Here is a 12,345-nt window from a genome sequence, read left to right on the forward strand (position 1 = left end):
TACCCGAGGTATTATTCAGAGGGCTGAGGAAGGGTTGTTAAGGTGGTCTGGATATTTAGAAAGGCTGGAACAAAATAGGATGACTACGAGGGCGAAGGGTAAAAGGGAAAGAGGGGTAGGGGTCGCATAGGAAGGGTTGAAGGGAAGGTTTAAGGGTGGTTTTGAGTGCTGGGGGCTTGAACATCCAACGAGCGGAACCAAGTGGTGTTTATGACTTGACGTGCTGTTGGAGTGTGAGCAAAAGAATAATTTATGAAGGGATTCAGGGAAAACCAGTTAGACGGACTTAAGTCCTGGAGTTGGGAAGTATAATGCCTGCACTTTGATGAAGGGGCGGGGATACTGCAGTTCTGATAGTAATAATTGCTAACTTCTTGGGAGGCTGGTTAAAATATCTCGGGTTCGAACCACGGCTAGTCGCAGTATTGATATTTGCTTTAAAAAAATACATGTTTCGTGGATGCAGTTTTATATATATATATATATATATATATATATATATATATATATATATATATATATATATATATATATATATATATATATATATATATATGTGTGTGTGTGTGTGTGTCTGTGTGTGTCGTGCCGAATAGGCAGAATTTGCGATTTTGGCTTAAATAGCAACACTCATGTTGCCATATAGGACAAGTGAAAATTTGTGTATGCAATAATTTCGCCAAAATCATTCTGAACCTAACGGAAAAAATATATTTCACTGTGTTTATTTAGTATTAAATTACTGTAAACAAATCTAAAATATATTTAGTTGGGTTAGGCTAAAATAAATTGCTCTTGTCATAATAAGGTTAGGTAAGTTTTCTAAGATTCTTTTGGTGCAAAATTACAAATTTTTACATTAACATTAATGAAAAAATATATCTTTAAACGTATAAGAGAAAATTTTAGAAATGACTTAATTTTAAATGAGTTCTTGCTAATTGACCAGTTTTACATATTCGGCACGACATACCTGGAGTTTACCTGGAGAGAGTTCCGGGGGTCAACGCCCCCGCGGCCCGGTCTGTGACCAGGCCTTCTGGTGGATCAGAGCCTGATCAACCAGGCTGTTACTGCTGGCTGCACGCAAACCAACGTACGAGCCACAGCCCGGCTGATCAGGAACCGACTTTAGGTGCTTGTCTAGTGCCAGCTTGAAGACTGCCAGGGGTCTGTTGGTAATCCCCCTTATATATGCTGGGAGGCAGTTGAACAGTCTCGGGCCCCTGACACTTATTGTATGGTCTCTTAACGTGCTAGTGACACCCCTGCTTTTCATTGGGGGGATGTTGCATCGTCTGCCAAGTCTTTTGTTTTCGTAGTGAGTGATTTTCGTGTGCAAGTTCGGTACTAGTCCCTCTAGGATTTTCCAGGTGTATATAATCATGTATCTCTCCCGCCTGCGTTCCAGGGAATACAGGTTCAGGAACCTCAAGAGCTCCCAGTAATTGAGGTGTTTTATCTCCGTTATGCGCGCCGTGAAAGTTCTCTGTACATTTTCTAGGTCAGCAATTTCACCTGCCTTGAAAGGTGCTGTTAGTGTGCAGCAATATTCCAGCCTAGATAGAACAAGTGACCTGAAGAGTGTCATCATGGGCTTGGCATCCCTCGTTTTGAAGGTTCTCATTATCCATCCTGTCATTTTTCTAGCAGATGCGATCGATACAATGTTATGGTCCTTGAAGGTGAGATCCTCCGACATGATCACTCCCAGGTCTTTGACGTTGGTGTTTCGCTCTATTTTGTGGCCAGAATTTGTTTTGTACTCTGATGAAGATTTAATTTCCTCGTGTTTACCATATCTGAGTAATAGAAAATTAATAATCGTTGAACTTCATATTGTTTTCTGCAGCCCACTGAAAGATTTGGTTAATGTCCGCCTGGAGCCTTGCAGTGTCTGCAATGGAAGACACTGTCATGCAAATTCGGGTGTCATCTGCGAAGGAAGACACGGTGCTGTGGCTGACATCCTTGTCTATGTCAGATATGAGGATGAGGAACAAGTTGGGAGCGAGTACTGTGCCTTGTGGAACAGAGCTTTTCACCGTGCCTGCCTCGGACTTTACTCTGTTGACTACTACTCTCTGTGTTCTGTTAGTGAGGAAATTATAGATCCATCGACCGACTTTTCCTGTTATTCCTTTAGCACGCATTTTGTGCGCTATTACGCCATGATCACACTTGTCGAAGGCTTTTGCAAAGTCTGTATATATTACATCTGCATTCTTTTTGTCTTCTAGTGCATCTAGGACCTTGTCGTAGTGATCCAATAGTTGAGACAGACAGGAGCGACCTGTTCTAAACCCATGTTGCCCTGGGTTGTGTAACTGATGGGTTTCTAGATGGGTGGTGATCTTGCTTCTTAGGACCCTTTCAAAGATTTTTATGATATGGGATGTTAGTGCTATCGGTCTGTATATATATATATATATATATATATATATATATATATATATATATATATATATATATATATATATATATATATAGTTGATCCTTGAGCAAAGTGGGGGGCAGGGGCACCGACCCCCCGCGCAGTCGAAAATCTGCGTATAACTTTTGTCTCCTCAAAGACTTAACTACTAATAGCCTACTGTTGACCGGAAGTTTTACCAATACCATAAACACTCGATTAACACACATTTTGTATGTTATATGTATTATGTATTATATTCTCACTATAAAGTATACTAAAAAAAAAAGAAAATGTTAAGAAAATCACAAGGATGAGAAAGTACACTTACAGTACTGTACTGTATATTTCGATATTTTAAAGTTTAGGTCGTGTGTTTACAAGATGACTCGTGTGTGTGCCAGCACCTACAGTAATGTTGTCTTATATGATACAAAACACTGTTGATGTTATACGTATTACTAACATTAGACATTAATAATGAAAAGATAATGTGAAAAAGATATTCATATTTGTTTATGATTCAGTATTGTATCTTTGTGTGTGTTTACATTTCTCTTGACTGCAAATGGAACATGGGAGATAATAATAGTAATAATAATAATAATAATAATAATAATTACTATTATTATTATTATTATTATTATTATTATTATATTAATATATATTTTTATATATTATATTATTGACCCTTGTGGGTTTAGCGCTTTGTTTTGATTATAATACTAATAATAATAATTATTATTATTATTATATTACATTATCGCATCTTTACGTTTGTTTACCTTTCTCTTGTCTGGTAAAGGAACATGTATGATCTGAAATTGTTTGTGTGCTCAAGTGTTGGTAAATTTTGAAGTTTTGTAATAGATCTGTGTACATTTTATGGCAGTAAATAATAAAATAAATTAGCATTTACATATGTCTTATGTATTCGTGACATACTTAAATTTTCTGAAATTCTGCAGTCGCAGATCTTAAAAAAAAAAAAAAAAAAAAAAAAAAAAAAAAAAAAAAAAAAAAAAAAAAAAAAAAAAAAAAAAAAAAAAAAAAAATATATATATATAATTATTGAAAAAATCCGAGTATATATATATATATATATATATATATATATATATATATATATATATATATATATATATATATATATATAATACACTCTTACGACGTCGACTGGTGACAACAATACTCGACTGGTGACAACAGTACTGTTATGAAAGCTTCACCAGCCTTCTTTTAAGACTGAAAGGTTGATTCTAAGTAATTGGATAGATCCTTCCAAGACTGTGACTGCAAACTGGTGGTGGACAGGAGGAAGGGAACTGGTGCGGGCATACAGGGTGAGGGGATTTATGGGTAGCTTATCCTAAAGGGGTCTTAAGCTTATAGCTAGTCCACCAGTGTGGTCTTGGTGACCTGATCTGTGTTATCTCTGGGATAATAAAATAAATGTATTAGTGTTTCTTCTGATAGTTTCTCTGCCTCTTGTGTTGCAGTGTAGAGTATTTCAGTGTTGTGTTGCACTGATACGAATGACATCTTGCTTCTCGTAGATATACACAAATAATTCGCACAAATGAGAGAGGAGATTACGACTACGTTTCGGTCCGACTTGGACCATATACAAAGGCAAATTGTAAATGGTCCAAGTCGTAAGTTTCTTTCTCCTGTGTGCGGTTATTTGTGTATTGTTCCAGTCACGGTATTGTGCCTTTTTGTTCTCGTAAATATGTTAGTGAATGTCGACTGTGTTTCCTCCCTTGGGTCAACCTGTCTGGGGAGGAGACAGTCACTGTGCAGCTTCATTCATGTGACGACTCCACAGGAATGTCGCAGAAACACGAAGAGAATATCACAGGTTAATTTCTCAGTAACACCACAAGAGCACCACAGATTAACTTCACAGTAATACCCCTGGAGCACCAAAGGAACATCACAGTAACACCCCTGGTGCACCACAGGAACACCGAAGTAACACCAGAGTAACACCACATTCTCTCAAAAACATTAAAGTAAGTGGGTTGCACTTCTCACCGCACATTCATTCTTCACGCTTCTCCACTGTTACCTGTTACATGTTACCTGTTACTTGTTACCTGTTACTTGTTACCTGTTACTTGTTACCTGTTACTTGTTACCTGTTACTTGTTACTTGTTACATGTTACTTGTTACATGTTACTGGTTACCTGTTACTGGTTACCTATTACTGGATAACTGTTACTCGTTACCTGTTACTCCTTACTTGTTACTCCTTACCTGTTTCTCGTTACCTGTTACTTGTTGCCTGTTACCCGCTAAAACCTGACAATGGCAGAATTCGATAAAGACAAAAATAGTAATGGAATCATAGTATATATAAAAATATTAAATAATAAAACTAGCTACCATTTCCTCATTCATCACACATGTAATTCATTCTTCGTGTTCTCCTGTGATTTCTATATTGCAACTCCTGAGTGCTTCCTACACTGGCACATTAACAAAATATGTAATGGCAAGTGCCAGTCGCACACCCGACACGATATATAAATGATACAAAAGGGTTTCTGAGTTAATGCTGAGTAAGCGGACTGGAGAGCAAGCTAGACAGATCACCAGCAGATTACTTTGTTATAGGGTGTGTGTGTGTGTGTGTGTGTGTGTGTGTGTGTGTGTGTGTGTGTGTGTTCGGCACTTGGTTTAATGAGTTGTGAGGGCGTGGCACTCAGAGGGTTAGAAATTCCCTGGATGTTAGACTGGGTGGTGACTGTTAGACTGGGTGGTGACTGTTAGACTGGGTGGTGACTGTTAGACTGGGTGGTTACTGTTAGACTGGGTGGTTACTGTTAGACTGGGTGGGGACTGCTAGACTGGGTGGTTACTGTTAGACTGGGTGGTGACTGTTAGACTGGGTGGGGACTGTGTTAGCAGATTCTGCACGAGGGATCTCTCAGACTGACCTACCTAGTGTAGAAACTGTGTATGTTGATTTATTGCTGGGGGAATGTTTGGGACTATTTTTAGAGTATTTGGGAATGCTTATCTGTTTTTTTTCTATCTGTTTGTCCTTATACAACACCATGCCGACCTTGATGCAAGGTGTTGCTTGACGTCAAGGTGTGACTTGACGTCAAGGTGTAACTTGACGTCAAAGTGTAACTTGCCGTCAAGGTGTAACTTGATGTCAGTGTGTAACTTGACGTCAATGTATAACTTGACGTCAAGGTGTAACTTGACTTCAAGGTGTGACTTGATGTCAAGGTGTAACTTGACGTCAAAGTGTAACTTGCCGTCAAGGTGTAACTTGATGCCAGTGTGTAACTTGACGTCAATGTATAACTTGACGTCAAGGTGTGACTTGACGTCAATGTGTTGACCTCGTGGCCTTTTTGTTGTCTTGTTCTGTCTTGCTTCTTGACTGCTTTGAGATACAGTGGCACCTCAAGGTCCACCTTGAGATACAGTGTCACCTGGAAAGTGGACCTTGAGGTACATTCTCAAGGTTCACCTTCGAGCTGCTCCTACAAGGAACTTCTTCAAGAACACGTCAAGAAGTATTGTATTTCCATTTATCTTGAAGGTACGATCTAAGCTGTCAAATCCACATTATTTTCTGGTCCTTGTGTGTGTGTGTGTGTGTGTGTGTGTGTGTGTGTGTGTGTGTGTGTGTGTGTGTGTAAGCCTGAGGCGTACAAACACCTTAAGCCCGGGCCCATTATCCAGATTAAAGCCTCTCTCTCTCTCTCTCTCTCTCTCTCTCTCTCTCTCTCTCTCTCTCTCTCTCTCTCTGATGATGATCACAACAGATAACACGTCAGGCCAACAGACAGACATTCACAATACCCACAAAAACGGGGATAAACAGGAGGAGGAGAAAGCTGAGTTGGAAAACAGATGACAACAGAATTAAAACAGCAGATAGCAATGAGGATGGGTGATGGGGAGGGAAGGAAGTTGTTGGGTAGAGATTTAGATTTTGCGCCGACGCAGCTAGTTTATTGTGCACCTGATAACAATCCTGTGGAAGGCAGCACAAGAGCGTATGGATGCACAAAAGACCTAGGAACTGGGCTCCAAAACTATTTACAGGAGCACATCTGGATTTATACCTACCGTTCACCTATCTGTTGCAAGCAAATTTCAAAAATTTGCTTAATGTGTCTGGTGTCTTATTTACATTAATAAGATTCTTGACATATCACATAGATTATTATTCTCTCTCTCTGTATCTTAATAAGTGGACAATAAAGTACCCAGTGCTCAAGACAATGACTATAAGGCTGACCACATTCTTTGTATTTACTTTGATCATGATCTACGTGTCTGCTAAACTGCCAGAAGTACTTGTAACCAAGCCTGAGCCTGGTCACTACTACATCAGTCAGTAGTTGTAACCAAGCCTGAGCTTGGTCACTACAACATCAGTCTGTACCTGTAACCAAGCCTGAACCTGGTCACTACAACATCAGTCAGTGCCTGTAACCAAGCCTGAACCTGGTCACTACAACATCAGTCAGTGCCTGTAACCAAGCCTGAACCTGGTCACTACAACATCAGTCAGTACTTGTAACCAAGCCTGAGCTTGGTCACTACAACATCAGTCAGTGCCTGTAACCAAGCCTGAGCCTGGTCACAACTACATCAGTCAATCTGCTCACATTGCAAGTTGCTCCATAAACTCACCTACATCATGTTATCATAATGAGTGACAGAGCCACTTAAGCTTCGAACTGCATTCCTATAACATTCAGATTTATTATTTACATCTCTCTTAATGCAAGACACAGATATACCATAGTTATATTCTACATTTTCCTTAAGGGTACTTTTCTTGGATAGTGGATGGGGGAACCAGTAAGTGATAAAAGGATAGGGGATAGAAATTCCCCCTACCCTTTACCTCTAATCCCCCCTTCTCCCTTCTTTCTCCTTTCCCACTACCCGGCTTACGAGTAGTAGGATAGTAAAGAACCATCCAGGGAGGAAATACCCTCTAGTCATTAGCGTAAAACGGAAGTCAAGTAAATGTTTTGCACTCTGTTGGGATTGAACTTTTTTGCCAAGAATACTTAGAATGACAGGTAAATTTTTTCTCATGATAACGTAAGATGACAAATAAATCTTTGTCTCATGAGCACGTAAGATATATGAATCTTACATATTTCTACTTAAATTCAGTATACGCAAGATTTGTTATTCCTGTTGTCATGTGGGGGTTCTATTCACTGTAGGTACATTTTAAGAAAAAAAAAAGTTGAGGGTGGCGGTGGCAGTGACAGTGGCAGTGGCAGTAGCAATGGCGGTGGCGGTGGCGGTGGCGGTGCCGGAACTTCAATAAGCATCACATGATAATTGTTGGTAACTTTAACATTAATCTCAGCCAGGCAGAAGACTCGCTAATATCTGACTTTGTAAACAACATTTACAGTTGTCTACTACTGCCTCAGTAAACAAACTCAGGCAACTTACTGAGACATCTGCATCTTATACTGACCACATTTGGACAAGCATAACAACTCCTCTAAAATCTGACATAATCACTGATAAATGCTAATTACCCAAACTCTTATTATAAACATAACTAAATAGTCATATGTCACCCAAATTACCTCTTTAAGGTTCAACAATTATGTTACAGTGAATAATTTGATGGTGTTTATAAGTACCAGTGACTGGAATTATTCAACAGATCACAACTAAAGGACTAAATAATAAATTATTCTTGGCTGACCAACAACATCCTCAGAACGTTGACAAGAAAAATAATTATTGAAAACAATAGAAAATGTGTTTAATTTCTGAAGAACTACCACAAAGATATATATTAATACTACATAATTAACAAAACTAAAAAAACTATATTATTGTAAAAGTTTCCAAGAAATAAAGTGATGCCAAAATGACCTGAAAATTTCTCAAATACTGTTATGACGCAGAATTACTGACCACAACACTACTGACCACAACACTACTGACCACAACACTACTGACCACAACACTACTGACCACAACACTACTGACCACAACACTACTGACCACAACACTACTGACCACAACACTACTGACCACAACACTACTGACCACAACACTACTGACCACAACACTGCTGACCACAACACTACTGACCACAACACTACTGACCACAACACTACTGACCACAACACTACTGACCACAACACTACTGACCACAACACTACTGACCACAACACTACTGACCACAACACTACTGACCACAACACTACTGACCACAACACTACTGACCACAACACTACTGACCACAACACTACTGACCACAACACTACTGACCACAACACTACTGACCACAACACTACTGACCACAACACTACTGACCACAGCACTGCCGACCACAACACTGCCGACCACAACACTACTGACCACAACACTACTGACCACAACACTACTGACCACAACACTACTACTAACCACAACACTACTGACCACAACACTACTGACCACAACACTACTGACCACAACACTACTGACCACAACACTACTAACCACAACACTACTAACCACAACACTATTAACCACAACACTACTGACCAGAACACTACTCACCACAACACTACCTACCACAACACTAGTGAGCACAACACTAGTGACCACAACACTACTGACCACAACACTACTGACCACAACACTACTGACCACAACACTACTGACCACAACACTACTGACCACAACACTACTAACCAGAACACTACTGACCACAACACTACTGACCAGAACACTACTCACCACAACACTAGTGACCACAACACTAGTGACCACAACACCTGTGACCACAACACTACTGACACAACACTACTGACCACAACACTACTGACCACAACACTACTGACCACAACACTACTGACCACAACACTACTGACCACAACACTACTGACCACAACACTACTGACCACAACACTACTGACCACAACACTGACCACCACAACACTAACCACTACTGACCACAACACTACTGACCACAACACTACTGACCACAACACTACTGACCACAACACTACTGACCACAACACTACTGACCACAACACTACTGACCACAACACTACTGACCACAACACTACTGACCACAACACTACTGACCACAACACTACTGACCACAACACTACTGACCACAACACTACTGACCACAACACTACTGACCACAACACTACTGACCACAACACTACCGACCACAACACTATTGACCACAACACTACCGACCACAACACTACTGACCACAACACTACTGACCACAACACTACTGACCACAACACTACTGACCACAACACTACTGACCACAACACTACTGACCACAACACTACTGACCACAACACTACTGACCACAACACTACTGACCACAACACTACTGACCATAACACTACTGACCACAACACTACTGACCATAACACTACTGACCACAACACTACTGACCATAACACTACTGATCACAACACTACTGACCACAACACTACTGACCACAACACTACTGACCACAACACTACTGACCACAACACTACTGACCACAACACTACTGACCACAACACTACTGACCACAACACTACTGACCACAACACTACTGACCACAACACTACTGACCACAACACTACTGACCACAACACTACTGACCACAACACTACTGACCACAACACTACTGACCACAACACTACTGACCACAACACTACTGACCACAACACTACTGACCACAACACTACTGACCACAACACTACTGACCACAACACTACTGACCACAACACTACTGACCACAACACTTATGACCGCAACACTACTGACCCCAACACTACTGACCCCAACACTACTGACCACAACACTACTGACCACAACACTACTGACCACAACTCTACTGACCACAACTCTACTGACCACAACACTACTGACCACAACACTACTGACCACAACACTACTGACCACAACACTACTGACCACAACACTACTGACCACAACACTACTGACCACAACACTACTGACCACAACACTACTGACCACAACACTACTGACCACAACACTACTGACCACAACACTACTGACCACAACACTACTGACCACAACACTACTGACCACAACACTACTGACCACAACACTACTGACCACAACACTACTGACCACAACACTACTGACCACAACACTACTGACCACAACACTACTCACCACAACACTACTGACCACAACAACACTACTGACCACAACACTATTGACCACAACACTATTGACCACAACACTACTGACCACAACACTACCGACCACAACACTATTGACCACAACACTACTGACCACAACACTATTGACCACAACACTACTGACCACAACACTACCGACCACAACACTATTGACCACAACACTACTGACCACAACACTACTGACCACAACACTACTGACCACAACACTACTGACCACAACACTACTGACCACAACACTACTGACCACAACACTACTGACCACAACACTACTGACCACAACACTACTGACCACAACACTACTGACCACAACACTACTGACCACAACACTACTGACCACAACACTACTGACCACAACACTACTGACCACAACACTACTGACCACAACACTACTGACCAAAACACTACTAACCAGAACACTACTGACCACAACACTACTGACCACAACACTACTGACCACAACACTACTGACCACAACACTACTGACCACAACACTACTGACCACAACACTACCGACCACAACACTATTGACCACAACACTACTGACCACAACACTACTGACCACAACACTAACTAGAACACTACTGACCACAACACTACTGACCACAACACTACTGACCACAACACTACTGACCACAACACTACTGACCACAACACTACTGACCACAACACTACTGACCACAACACTACTGACCACAACACTACTGACCACAACACTACTGACCACAACACTACTGACCACAACACTACTGACCACAACACTACTGACCACAACACTACTGACCACAACACTACTGACCACAACACTACTGACCACAACACTACTGACCACAACACTACTGACCACAACACTAATGAAAACAACACTACTGACCACAACACTACTGACCACAACACTACTGACCACAACACTACTGACCACAACACTAATGAAAACAACACTACTGACCGGAACAAAGACACTACTGACCGGAACAAAGACACTACTGACCAGAACAAAGACACTACTGACCAGGACAAAGACACTACTGACCAGGACAAAGACACTACTGACCAAAACAAAGACGCTACTGACCAGAACAAAGACACTACTGACCAGAACAAAGACACTACTGACCAGGACAAAAACACTACTGACCAAAACAAAGACGCTACTGACCAGGACAAAGACACTACTGACCAGGACAAAGACACTACTGACCAGAACAAAGACACTACTGACCAGGACAAAGACACTACTGACCAGAACAAAGACACTACTGACCAGGACAAAGACACTACTGACCAAAACAAAGACGCTACTGACCAGAACAAAGACACTACTGACCAGGACAAAGACACTACTGACCAGGACAAAGACACTACTGACCAGAACAAAGACACTACTGACCAGGACAAAGACACTACTGACCAAAACAAAGACGCTACTGACCAGAACAAAGACACAACTGACCTGAACAAAGACACTACTGACCAGAACAAAGACACTACTGACCAGAACAAAGACACTACTGACAAGAACAAAGACACTACTGACCAGAACAAAGACACTACTGACCAGAACAAAGACACTACTGACCAGAACAAAGACACTACTGACAAGAACAAAGACACTACTGACCAGAACAAAGACACTACTGACAAGAACAAAGACACTACTGACCAGAACAAAGACACTACTGACAAGAACAAAGACACTACTGACCAGAACAAAGACACTACTGACAAGAACAAAGACACTACTGACC

This window comes from Cherax quadricarinatus, chromosome 63 (assembly GCF_038502225.1).
Source record: "Cherax quadricarinatus isolate ZL_2023a chromosome 63, ASM3850222v1, whole genome shotgun sequence".
NCBI classification, from domain to species: domain Eukaryota; kingdom Metazoa; phylum Arthropoda; class Malacostraca; order Decapoda; family Parastacidae; genus Cherax; species Cherax quadricarinatus.